The sequence below is a fragment of the Plectrocnemia conspersa genome, unplaced genomic scaffold (genome assembly GCF_051122295.1).
Source record: "Plectrocnemia conspersa isolate PC_06_02 unplaced genomic scaffold, ASM5112229v1 ptg000004l, whole genome shotgun sequence".
Classification (NCBI taxonomy): Eukaryota; Metazoa; Arthropoda; class Insecta; order Trichoptera; family Polycentropodidae; genus Plectrocnemia; species Plectrocnemia conspersa.
The window spans coordinates 19,683,205-19,697,921 of record NW_028277168.1 but is presented as its reverse complement, the minus strand read 5'-3'; positions in this window follow the sequence as shown (position 1 = coordinate 19,697,921).

The following is a 14,717-nucleotide window of genomic DNA, read 5'->3' as shown; positions in this document are numbered from 1 at the left end:
CAAAAACTATTGTTTTCTTCTTCTTTGTTAACGATTGCTGAAATTGCAATTTTCCAGTTTCACTTTAAGGCGTAAACATGTTTCGTGGGTATGTCCAAGAAGCGATGCAATTGGCGCATCAACATCCTTATCTGCGATTCTTCATAGCTGTCTCAAAACATGATTAATTATCAGGTAAATATTAAGAGTAGATATTTTTATTAATTTTTAATGCCTAATTAAAATATTTTGCATAAAATATTATTTATTTTTATTAATTTTTAATGCTTAATTATAATATTTTGCATAAAATATGACGATAGGGTTAATTCGTACCTTTTATTATATATTCAAGAAATTTTATTACGATGTTAGGAAATATATAAAATACTATTTTTGTTATGAGACCCTGGGTTTACCTTAAAGTAGTAGTGTACTGACATAAAATAGGACGTAATTTTCAATTCGGCGATAAATTGTATTTATTTAACAATATTTTTATACAGTTATTTGCCGAAGGTAACAATTTAGTAGATATACCTACTGTTTAGCTGCTGTCGCTGGTCTCTTGGCGACCAAAAATTCGTAGACTTTAGACGAATTTTCTAGTCTGTCTCGTAAAATGTTGCTAAAAGTGTGATTAAGATAGAATCAATTTCACGCCATTCACGTTTGCTCAATTTATTTCTTATCTGAGACTTGTGTGTTTTATGTAATAAACATACAATGGCTGTTTTATTTTGTTTATAAATTCATCGTTTTTCAATGAATATTTGGTAAGACTAATTGCGTAATTGCTTTCTCATTTGAGCACAATTCATTAGTGCACCTAAAGGTGTTTCACACACTATAGTGTTATATTATTTTTGTGTAAGTTAAGCGTTTACATGCTTTAGAAATAGTTTATAGACTTTGTATTTTCACTTAAAGAATATTTCACATATTTAAGTGTTAATTTTGGTGCACTGTGCCCCACCGTATCCGTAATGAAGATGTTCTACAATGGAAATAATGCGAACGGGGGCGGTGGCTCATTTGGTGACTCCAACGCTTTTTCTCCCGTTCGTTTTCTTTGCATTCTTTTCTCTTACTCCTCCCTAATTTTTATTGAATACTAATTATTGGCCGGAAAATCTTGTTTGCAAGTTTTTAATTTGATGCGAGAGGACGCGCGCCGAGCAAACACAGATGGATCGAAATAAATTCAGAAGGGGCGAGTCGGGTTTGTATCAAAGGAAAAAACAACAGCGAAAGGGTTGAGACGGAAAAATAATTAATAAAAGAACGGCTAAATTTTCAAATTGGTTTATTTTCCCTTTTTCATTTTCTTATTATGTAAATGAAACAACGCCGAGACGTTTGTTGTCCGCCGCGCGGAGATTTTGTCGCGACTCGGCAGCGCCTCTCAAACAGTGCAGCGGCCGCAAATCGATATTATCAATCTTATCCGTTATATGTGTGGGGGAGGGTCTCTTTCGCATCAAAAAACAATATGTCAGCACCGATATAAATAACATTGTCCCGATTGATTTCGTGATTCCGATCCGAGCGGGCGGAGTATAGGGATAAAAAATAGCGAGGGCCCGCAAAAAACTCAGTTCGGCACTGCTAGGAGCAATCTTGCGGTTCTGCCCGTTTCGTGTACTCGACAGTCGTCATTGGCGACCGTAAAAAAGGGACGAATGTAATTTCGAATTCGCGAACGGGACCCCACACATGAATCTTTACTATAAGGAGATGCTGATGCTGCATCTCTATGTGTGTAAGAATAGATAAGCGATTCTCGATTTGCGATCGCTAACACAGACAGATTTTTTTTATTATATATGTACATTTAACGCAAACATCGTCATCGAGCATATTGTAGTAAAGTAACATTATAAACACATATTCTATTTACACAAACAGTTTAATATTCGATTGAGTCATACATTATTAATAATAAACTTGAGAACGTCTTGACTGCACGATTTCCATTTTATATTTGTAATTAAATATAAAGTACAAAAATTGTTTACTCATCAGCAAAGAACTCTCTTACAGTGAGCTCTGGCGTCATGAAATTCTCATAGTTTATTATATCTGAAATTAAATTATAGGCAAACTATTTTAAGCTCAAAGTGACATTTTACTCATATCAATGGAGTTTAAAAATATCTATTTATTATCACTATAAACTGAGCTGTTAAAATTGATAAATAAAAATATATATTATGTAAAAATAATAATATGACTTATTATCTTAATTATTTCATGCATTCCATTTTTTAGATGAGAGATCTTTAAAATTCAAAATATACTGCTAAGCAGCCGTTTTTAACGTAAAAATATTATTGTACCATAGAATAAATTTATTTATTGAATAATAATTTGTAAAATGTACTTGAATTTTTTAAATTTAAAGTTATGAAATATTTTACATCTATTCACAATATAAACCATTTACTAATTTTTATTATATTTTTGTATAGTAATTCAACCATATTAAAAAATATTTTTAAAATACAATTGTTTATGATTGACCTGCTGAGCTACACTACCATAATAAGCAAATAGCAATACATTATTTACAACTTTAAAAATATTCATATTACAAAAAAGTTATTAAAAATGCCAACGAAATGTATTTTATAATAAAATTAAATATCCATATCAACCTGATAAAGCAAAACAAATAAGACTAATGTAAACACATAAAAAATCTGTTCTTCACGCGTCGCACATGTTTTCATTGTTGCCGGCGACTCTCTGTTTGCGGCGATCTCGTGCGTAAGCGCTTATGTCATATATTCTTTTGCGCATTTTTTGCCATTTTTTTATAAATAAATTATGACTCAATCAAATCACATAACAATAAATTATAATACAATACTAAAAAAATGTTCGATCACAATGTTTTTATCATTTCCGAACGCAACGCAGTTACAATAAATGGTAAGACTTATCCATTTAGTGTTTTACAATAATTACATCGACGAATAAATAATATTGTAACGTATACGATATTACTTTATATACATTGTTATAATCTAAGTATTCTCTGTTACTTATTTCTTCCAACGCATTCATAACCACTGGTCCAGATCATAAATATTTAATTCGGAATTCGTATTATTTAACACCTTACAATTAATCAATACACATTATAATTATTAAAAAACTATATAATGGTCATTTTTACATCGTGATGTGATTAGCAATAATATTTTTTTAATGATGAAAAATTAATACTGCGAAGGTGTAACGAGAAAAATGAATTATTAAAACATATTAACAATTACCATGCATCTAATAATATCACACGTGCTTACTAATCATGCATATGTTGAGTAAGCATATTTATTTACATATTGACAGTTAATCGTTTCTTAATTTAGTTAATTTTTGGAAAAATACATTTTTACCCCAAATTGTATATTTAATATTTACAACGTAAGTGATTAAATTATATTAATAATTTAAATCAATGTTTAACATTATGGGATCGTATTAAGACATCAAATAAAGAGTGCCTCACAATCGAAGGCAACAAGTTTCGTTTAGCTTATGTTAAATATTATACAACATATTATATGATCTAAACATCGGATTTCCTTGTTTTTTGGGTATTTTTTTAAACAGTGCTCCGATGTTTAGTTACATTACTATAACAATGTATCACTTTATTTATTAGCAATAAAATTTCTATATGCTATTACATCATATAAATGTTATATAATAAGCATTGTTTTTTTACATGGTAGTTTCATTTCTATTCACAAATGTCCGTTGAGTGTCCACACATATGTTTTTTAAACATCCTTAGATTGGTTCTTGTCCTTGGTGGAGCTCGTTCCACCAATTTGCAGAAGTTCTGAGCTGGGGGTGAGCCGGTAAGTAAGCGCATTCCATCATCTGTGAAAATTAAAAAAAGTATTTTAATGACTCTTTTGACATGTGAAGATTAGGCATTGTTAAACTAATTATTTTTATTTAATACAATCCATAATCCCCTTGTAATTGAAAAAAAATGTTTTTAAAATTCCAGTACATCCACAATTTAAAAATATTTTATTGATTTATTATTTAATATTTATCAAACAATTAATATATAGCGTATTCAATTAAAACTTTTACTAAGCTGAATAAAATTTCATCATGTATGAATATTAAAAGGTCTAAGAATGATTACTTAATTTTGATCTTATTCTAGCTAAAAATTTATCTGAAACTCCCTCAATGACTACATCAAAAATTTTAATATAAACATAATATGCTCAAACCATATTTCTTAATATTTTATATCAATAACCTAAAGACAATAAATTTTATTATATTTTTTAATAAATAGCTTAAAATTATTATGATCAACTAATTTAAAATTATTGTCGTATTAAGATTATTTTTAAACTACAAATTTGACTTAAAGAGAGTTTCGCTAAGTTTGGAAATTTATAAAAAATATTTTAATGAGAGATTCGCTGTGACTGCATGGCAAAACTTGCTTAAAATATCGAAGTGGAAAAGGCGGCGTTTCATTGGGTTTAAGCAGTGTCGGTTCAGCGTTAACTTCACTGGTTGCGAGTTCACGATAAACTCTTGTGTATTCCAATTCAGAAGCGGTGGTTTTAAAAAATGTTTTGAACAAAAGTTATTTTTCCAGGTAATATTGTTTCCATGAAATATGGGATTCAATATTATTTCTGCTGATTCTTCAAAACAAAATATTGTTTTATATGGGTTTTTCAAATCATCGTAATTGGTATTCTGGCTTGAGAAGTTTTCCAACGTGTACTATGACGCTTGAACCGTTTTTTTATACAAATTATATCCCTACTTATGATGCTTTTCTATGCGTTTCTTTAGTAATTATTTACAAGCATTGAAAATTGAAAATTTGTATAGAGAATAAGTAGATTCTTTTGACAAAAAATTAATTCCGAAATTTTAGGTATTAGATTCAGGTGAGATTCATAGGTATTCATAGGTCTGGGATCCCGGAATTGGATTCTATGTTCCTATTATTGAAAAAAATATTAATAAGTAGTGGTAGAAAATATAAATGTAAAATATTACACTAATATTAATAGTAGTTAATAAATGACGTAGAAAATCTGATATGTGGATGGCAAAATATAAGCATCAACCCTACACTCTAGACTGGAATTCAATTAACCTTCGAGTATTTCAAAATTAAAACAATTTAATGGACTAATATATTTGAAGAAGATGAAGTTATAAAGGCAGCCAGGGAAAATTTTTTTGTGGAGGTTTAATCTTGTTATTTCAAGGGTATGCTTAGTGTAGTAAATGTTTAATTTACCACCTACCCAGTCCACTAATTTCACAGCAACAGATAACTGAAGAGAAGTTATTTAAAAAAAAATAACTGATGTTTCTTGAAGATACTAATAAATTATTTTATAAAAAGGAGGCAACAACAAGACAGATTACACTCGTAAGAGAATTTCAATGGTCCAAACTAAAAACCTCCACAATGGCACAATTGTGTTTGCCCGTGTGTGCAATCAATTATTCGGATTGTTAAATCGTGCGGCCCGCAGGCGTCGATATGTCGGCAAGGGAACAAGGGCCTGTACGATAATGGCCGCAGCGACTCGATTCGACGCGCATTGTTCTATGACGCAGATTGCGTCATTATCGTCATCGGGAAGCGATTTAATAAATCCGTGGGCCGCATACGCTCGAGGTGACGGTAATTTGGCCCGCGATCGCACCACCCTGATAAAGCGCGGCGACAACTTCCAACAATTGGTGCTACAAGCGTGCAATAATGTTTTGTGCATGAAACATGTATTATAGTGCATTATGGAAACGATTTTTTTCTATAAATACAAGGGATGTTCGGAATGTATAATACCAACTCCAGAAAAATTTTATTTGGGGCGACTCTGTGGAAGTCTAAAATTCCACGAAGCATTTAAACAAATTAATAATACACAAAAGGCGAAAAAATATTTCGTTGATGGAACTAATAAAAGATGCAATTGGCCAACCTACATCCGCATCTGTGATTTAAAAAGCCGTCTCGAATCAAGAATATAAACTATGCGATACTTTGAGACAAGCTTAGATAGCAAATAGGCAGAGACTAAAAGAGACATTAGCGAATTGTCCAGAGAGCATCACGAGAATACGACAATCCCAGCTACGTCACCAGCACTTCGCCGACAGAATGCAACTCGACACGCTAGCGCATGAGTGATACGATACTATTTCTATACTAAAGTAAATAATACCTAATCTACTATTACCAACTTTTCCGGCGTGTATTTTGGCTGCAAATTCACACCCCTTCGGACTCAAAACCCAAAGTTAGTTTAGGTCCAATAATTTATTTAATATTACAATTCTTTCTGCAATCAATACATAGTTTTCTGTTTTAATATAGAGAATTTTCAGCATAGGGAATCCCTAGTTTTTAACTATTATTGAATAAATTTTGCACTTGTATTTTCGTTATCTTCATAAAGGAGCGCAACTCACCTCTACACTTTTTTACCGAATATTTTCCCATAGTCTGATATTTTGATAAATGTTCTATAAGGAACATAACTTAATATTTTTTTAATGAGTTTATTAGTGACAATGAATAGAATTCTACTCCTTAAGTAGTCATGACCATTATAACGTCATTTTTATCAACAAAAATACGTTGACAATGTATTTCAGCAGATGTTTTTACTTTCATACAGAATAAGCAAATTCCGCACTTAGTTGGATCGGTAATTAAAATTATTATTAAATTTAATTGAATATATTAAATTTAAATTAACATATAATTCAAACAATTTAACACATACTTAGGAGTCATGGTCATTTTAAGAAAAATACTGTTTAAATTGAATATATTTTTTTGTAGAGATTTTTATACAAAAATACATCAGACGATCTTCTAAAAAATATTATTATACAGTCTATAATAATCAAACATAATGATTTTAGGCAATAATGATTTTTAAATATTTTTTGTAAAAATAAAATCGATACCAAAAATTGTTTATTCAGCTGAAATTTTGTCGGTGTGTAAAAGTTTTTCCAAATTTTCCTTAACTATTTATTTTTATTTCAGTAGAAAAAATTGTGCAAAATGTGATGTAAAATAAAATTAACTAATGTTTTTATATCTAGTTTAAATAAACTGGATATAAAAACATAAATATATATATAGAAAAGTTTATTTAAAAAAACAATTTTATATAAGGTTTAATCTTACTTAATAAAGCTTACAAATTATTATTTCTGTGAATTTTCACAAAATATTAGACGAAATTACAGAGTAGGGATGTATTACATTGGGTTCGAGTCAATTACTAAATTTATATTTAACTTATTTTACTGACTTTTATAATTGTACTTCTACGTTTCTATTCTCTGTCGTGTGATGCAAATACTATAAAAAATCTCGGTTTTATTCAATAGTAAAAAATAAATACGTACAGCAAAAACTACGTTGAATGAACATTGTTGGAAGAAATCAATTTTAAAATCACTTTACAGCATAATTGACCGCCGATTGCACAGAACCAACGAAAAAAATGTGTCGTTTCATTGAAAATTAATAATTCACACGGTTGTTTTAGTTCGATTTTTTGTTTGGATTCCATTAAACAGAATAGTCCATTCCCACCAAAGAGACCGTGAAAAAAAACGTCAATGATTCTCACTACGTGACCGGACGACGTCCGTTGAAAAATAGAAACAACTAGAATGCTTTATTGTTTCATCTAGTTACAAACTCATGTAATAGAAAAACGTTGATAGATAATATAATTTAAAAATGAAGTGCTTAACCATAATTAAATTTATGTAGTATTTTTTTATAAAGTTTATTATATATTAATTAAACTATTTATTAGTTTTAAATATTTTATAGTAGAATTGAGTTATATACTCTAATAAAACACACCATCTAATAATACCGATTGCACCTGATTTAATATTCGCATATCCTGCTATATTTATGCAGTTATAAATCAGAAGCTTGCATTGTCCTGCGGCTCCCGGCCTGCGCCCCGGTGCTCGTTCAATTAATTTACAAATTAATCTCATCTAATACATTTTAAATGACCATATGAACTTGTGCGCCCGGGGCAAGTACTGTCCGCTTTACTCTCTCTCTCTCTCTACAGGTACAATTACACATTTATGTATGTACATTATAATTCTAGTTTTAACGGTTTTCTGTAGCACTTAGTGTTTTAAATATTTTCAAATTTATCATAATATTTTTCAGTAATAACGATATTACAAGGGATTCTGTGTCGAGATAACCAAGGAATTCCCGGCTTTTGGGACTTGAAAATTTACTATTTTATCTGATTTTCTACTGAAATAATTTTCTAAAATAAACACAACTTCACTATAAATATTTAAAGCACTTATTAGCTTAATACATTTTTTACGAAAGGCCGACTATGATGCCATTAATAACTATTTTTGATGTTGCTCCGAAAAAAATATATTTCATTAATGGGAAAATTTATTAGAACAACTTATTTTCTAATTTAGATAGTTCAGAATCAGATACATAAATAATTGGTTAAGACAATATTGATGATGATTTTATTAATATGATGTTGACGATTGAAGAATAATTAAACAAACAACTAATGAATTATAAAAATATTTCTCTGGTAAAAAATAATAATTGTAATCGACGAATTAAATATATGTTTTGCAACCAGAGCACGGACTCAGAGCCTAAATATTTTATATAAATCTTTGCTCACAATAAAGCCAACACCAACGGAAAGCGATCGAGTATTTTCAAAAGCAGGAATATTCCTACTTTTGGAAATTAGAAATACACTATCTGTTGTTTCTTATAAATTTTTGCCCAGAATTTTTTTTATAATGTAATTGAAATTACGTTATTTAGTATTTTTTTTTTAATAAATTAATATTTGTATATGCTTTTTATAAACAAACATGTGTTTATACAAATATTTAGCAAACATATTATTACGCTTATATTTTATCGATAAGCAAACAAAAGTTAAAGAGTCAGTGGATAAAAACTCAAGAGTCAGTGGATAAAAACAAACGTATGCATTAATCACGTCACTGCTAAGGACATGGCTAAACTTAAATCCATTTTTTTAAATATATAAGACAGTAATAATTTAGAAAAAGTTAAGATATTTTAATGTTTTTTCTTTTGCGGAATTATTTTTTCTGTGATTGTATGATAGAAATGATTTACTGTAATCATGTTATTTAATAATTGATTAACCTAGAATATTTGGCAAAAGTACGTTTGTTAGTTTGTATGTAAACATCACCATTCATTATTATTCTTCACTTTCGTTGTGGAAGCTTGCGCGTTCTTACTCATTCATTTGAATTAAACTATCCTTGAAAAGTCCAAATAGCCAGTAGCAGCAGCAGTATTTAATCTTCGGGGTTTGTAGAATTTAATTAAGAAAATAAGCGAGCAGAAATCGTAAAAGATGCAGAGGAGGGGCGGTGGACGGCTACAGGTGAGATGTGTCCCGTTCTGGGGCAAAGCATCTGCTAGTAGCACTCTAGCTCTCACTGAGAGATTGGTCTAATCATGCTAATGGCCAATATACACGGGGGGCGCCACCCGCCCCTCGGGGGGCGAAGCGCCCCTCTCGAGGGAAACGTAGAAAAATAACCCACCCCACACTGCCATACCACTCTCCTCCATACGTTCATCCCGGACACTTGTTACTTACCAAGATGAATTCTTCAAGCGGTGGAAATATTTAGTGAACTATATGTGTATAGTTACAATCCTCTATTCACAGCGTGCGGTTGGGATTTTAACAATGTTCGACGTTTGTTTGGATTAAACATTTATGAGAATGATACATATATATATTTTTAGAATCATATCTCAGATGCGAATTATTCGCGATTAAAATATTTTTTTTTATTAAATTAAATTTTGAAATCATCTAAAGAGCTTTACAGTCAGGTGTTGCGTAAATACGATGACTTTTGATGATTCGAAAAGCAAAACTTAAATCATTTAAGGGGACTGAAATAAAAAAATATATTATGTAGAAAACCGAATAAAAATTTATATTTCAGATTATCCGTGCCCTCTTTTCAAGCATTAACTCATATAATCGAGAGTTTGCTGTATGTCAAAGTTTAAGCTTTCAATTACAGTGGGAAGTAAATAAAATATTAATAATTATAAATGTATATAAATATTTTTTTTTATACTGGTAATATGAATAATTGAAATGTCACTAGCGGAATATCAAAATCACATGCATGTGCTGGCAAATTATTTTAATGGCAAAATACAGTATAATAAAAAATATGGATGGAAATTCAATATAAATATTTATACATATTAGTGATATTTAAATGGCTTGAAAAAAATAAAATGTCTATGTATCGAAAAAACAACACAAGATCTAGTGAAATAAATCAACGGAATAATTTCTAAATGGATGTTGAGTTTTTGTAGTCGTCATTTGATTAAACGTTGAAGTACACATTCGTAAATAAATAAATCTCAATTAATGGACAGTGATTGATGGCATGCATGTACCGGATCGGCATTAAACGTACGTTTCCGTCTGCTGACAATTAGCGCAGAAAGTATGTATGGCTATAAAACGAGCAAAAAAGGATTGAAAATAAAAATTAAAATGAAAGACAAATCTAAGATTATGCTTTAATAAATATTTGAAAAGTCTAATTAAATTTTATATTATATTATACATAAGGGTTCGAGCATTTGCTAACCGTGATTAACTGTATGTGCAATAGATGTCTGGATTATTATGAAAATTATATTTATGAAAAAATAACGATTTAGGAAAACAGTCGTTTCACCCTAAACATTTTTTCCCCTATTATTTATATTTTTTAAATTGTGCGCATTTTAAATAGCATGATAGATTTGACACATGGCGTAAGAAAAATATGGTACTTCACAGTGCACACGATTTACATTTTTAAAAATGAATAGAAAAATATAAAATTAACCATTTTTTTGATTTGGTAGTACTAGGCTGTATTTTATAGAGTTTCTTGGTGAATCGGATGTAAGCCATTATATAACACATTTGGAAAAATATAGAAAATTCCGTAGAAAGATCTAATACTTTGTCAAGTGAAAATTTTAATTCCTTTTTTAAATAAATTTCTTTGAAATTTGACCATAATAAAATGACTTCAAAGTGTCATGATGCTATTTTATAAATACATACATACAAATGTATATGCATGTAAATATATAAGGGGGATATATAGTAATAAAAAAAATAATATTACGTAAATTTGTTATAAAGTAAAATATTTGCCATTTTTTAAAAAGTAAAACATAAGCATTCTTCATAACAAAATAAAATATAAAGATGGTAATAGAAAAATGTCATGTTTTATGTATTTGCGAATGGGATAAAAAAACGTGTTCAACACTTAATTAAAAAAATGGCTTTAAACAGAAAGCTCTATTTTTAAAAACATTCTGTGTTCGAATCTAGTAGATACAAAAAAAAGTTAATTTATTTCCATTGTAAATTTACTACAGTTACAATTCGTTAGTTTGTGAAGGTACTAAAAATACAATTTTTTACATTTTTCAAAAGTAAAGAACGAATATGTCTATAAAAAAAAATGTTAAAATATATATAAATATTTATAATAATCATAATTAATATTGGATTGAGCTAAGTTGCAATATACCACTAAAAAAAATATTAAACTCACCTAGACTATTTCTCGAAAAACTGTACTTTTTAAGTGCGTAACAAGAATAAAGATTTCACTAGCAGGGAGTTGAAAAGCTTATATTATTAGTACAATGAATCAGAGTTTCTTTAAGAGCCATAAATATATGTATATTACAAATACAATTTAAATTTGTATGCATTCTTTAAAACAAACATAACAAATTATACATTTTCAAGCATGAATCTGAATTTATCTTTATTGGTAATTTGACTTCTAAATATATTTTGATGTAGTTAATGCTTAAAAATAATATTCACATACATAAGATAACAATTTTTTTACTTGTCATATGATTTTAGAAGACTATTTCATTGGCTGTTAAAAATTATAGTGTCATAGCATTTTGTAATTTTTTGACTATGTTTTACTTGTCCTATAAAATCAAATTGAATTTTTTATTCAAATTTTGTGTTTGGTGTAAAAATTTGGAGCTCTATAATAATTTGCTCATTAAATCAACCAAGTATATTTTAAAAGTGCTTATTTATATTTTAATTTCTCAATGGAAAAAAAATAATTGACTTTGGCAATGAGAGGATTTAGGGCTTAAAAGCTAGGATTGCCTTATTTTTTTAACGAACTATTTATTTCAATCAATCAGATATTATTAAATCTCGTAAATATTTTGTCACATCAACGATTTATCATTTTGATATTATTGTGCCGACTTGTGGGACCCTTTTCGAACAATTTATTTGTAATTGTGGTCAACGAGGTCTTCAGAGGTCACCAGCACATAATGACTTCCTACCTCGACAGGTATTTATTGTGGGCTTGCCGACTGACGAATTAAACATTTTGCTGCCTAACGACGGGGAACGGGTTCAAGAACGATTAAGCTTGGGAAAATCAAATGTCCCGCGGAAAATTACTCGCCGTTAGAGAAGGGATTGTATTATATACAATAGTATAACATATGTAGATATACATATATGTATAAACAAATAATAACATTGATACAATCACAGTAGTTTATTTATTTGTTTCATGTGTTTATCTAGAGCAAATGTGGAAAAAAACAAGTAACGAGTGTCAATATGGTTGCTGTGTAAATGAGTTAATATTGGCATGGCGTGCTTAAACGCCATTTGTGGCCGTCATCAATCAAAACGCACTTCATAATACGAATAAATCCACGAGGACTTGTGTGAAAATACTCAATGGGGTTGAGGTGAATGCGCAGTGTAGTTGATACAACGTATATTTTAATGAATAATGCAAGTTTATTTTTTTTTACGCAATATTCGATATATTTATTTAAAAAGTTCCTTTTAAAGTAATGTATCATACATTTTTACGATAGATGCGTCGTCAATAATTGACTTTCAGACACAAACTATGCTTTAAAAATGGTTGATCTTGTATGTTATTATTATGAATATTAATTTTGATTTTACGTTTAGTCTAGTGTCCAGATAACAAGTATTTATTCACTTAAAGGTGTCTGCCACTTATAAATCTAGTAAGTTCTGTTTTATTTTATTTAATTTTATTTTACATTTCTTAAAATAAAACAATACAATAATGAAAATATTTGTAGTATAATTTTAATTAGTTTAAGACCATAAGAACTATTATTGGTAAATGCCTATTTCATTGGAATTTTTTATATAGAAATAGTATTACATTTATAAAATAATAGAAACGGTTCAAGGAAAATTGTTTGTGGGGCTTAAGTATATTCATTACCTGGCATATCATTAGATAATTAGTTTGCCTACGAACTTATCAAAGTATTAATATTATTTGAAATAGTTTTTTCAAATCTGTATTCTTTAAAGAAAAAAAATCAGTCGTTCATTGTGCATTTATTTATTATTTTAAGATGAAGTCCTACCTTTTTTGTATGTACGTACAAATTGAAACACATATTACGATATGGATAATATAAATTTTGCACAATAACGCTTTTAATGTTTCGCGAAACGAAAAAAAAGCATTCTGATATATCGTTCCACGTAAATAAGATGCACTAAAACGCTTATAGTAAAGATATTGTTGTTACTTGGAAGAGAAAGCAATTACGCACAGAGCTTTACCAAGTGCGGTGAATGTGAGCAAAATATTTTTAAACGAGATAATGGTAATCAATAGACGATCATATACGTAAAACATGTAATTGTTTCTAGGAAATTTAAGTAACAGTGAGTAGCTCTCGATCGGCTTAAACAGACAAGAGTTCGGAGATTAGTTCACTCCAATGACTGAAGACGACCATATCGACATCTCACAATTTTTTGAGTAAAAAAATTAGAAAAACAACTAAGTTTTTGGGCATTAAATATAAAAATAAAACTTATTTCATAACAAAATAATTAATTTTTATGCTAAATTTAATCAGATAGACTTTTATGCGAAATATCAAAAATGTAAGCTCGCATTAAATACTTTATATAATATTACAATGAAAGTGCTTCCACCGTTATCCTTAAAATTGTGTATTCACAAAAATAACGCAGGTTTGCGATAAGTAGCAGTAGCAAACAGTAATCGCTTTAATGAACGTCCATTGTGAAAATTCGGACTTTCGACGACCTCGTTAAATTGGTATTATGGTGGAGTAACGTCGATAGTGCAGACATGTTCCATAGTTCCAGTTCATCCCCTATTCATAGTTATTGTGTTATATGGGTAGGAACAAAAACGGAGAGGAACAATGGCGGCTGGACGGAAAGTTTATGTTGGTCCTCCAGTACGCGGAATGTAGACACGAACCGGAGGGAAATTATTCCCATGTTAATACGCGATTCTCCACGTAGAGCTTTTCAAAATGGGGGATGAGGGTAAGTCAAAAATGAAGACAATACTGAGTAAGTATTATTATGAATATTGCTTAGGTATTATTATTATATTGTTGAACTGAGTCAAGCTGATTGGCGCATATTCATAGGACATAGTAATTTATAATTAAAATATATATTATTTTACTCATTATTAACTTCATGCGTGACATATGAGTTTAGATGTTTATGTTATTATAATATTTGTCAGATAATTGTTATGAAAATGTGGTACAT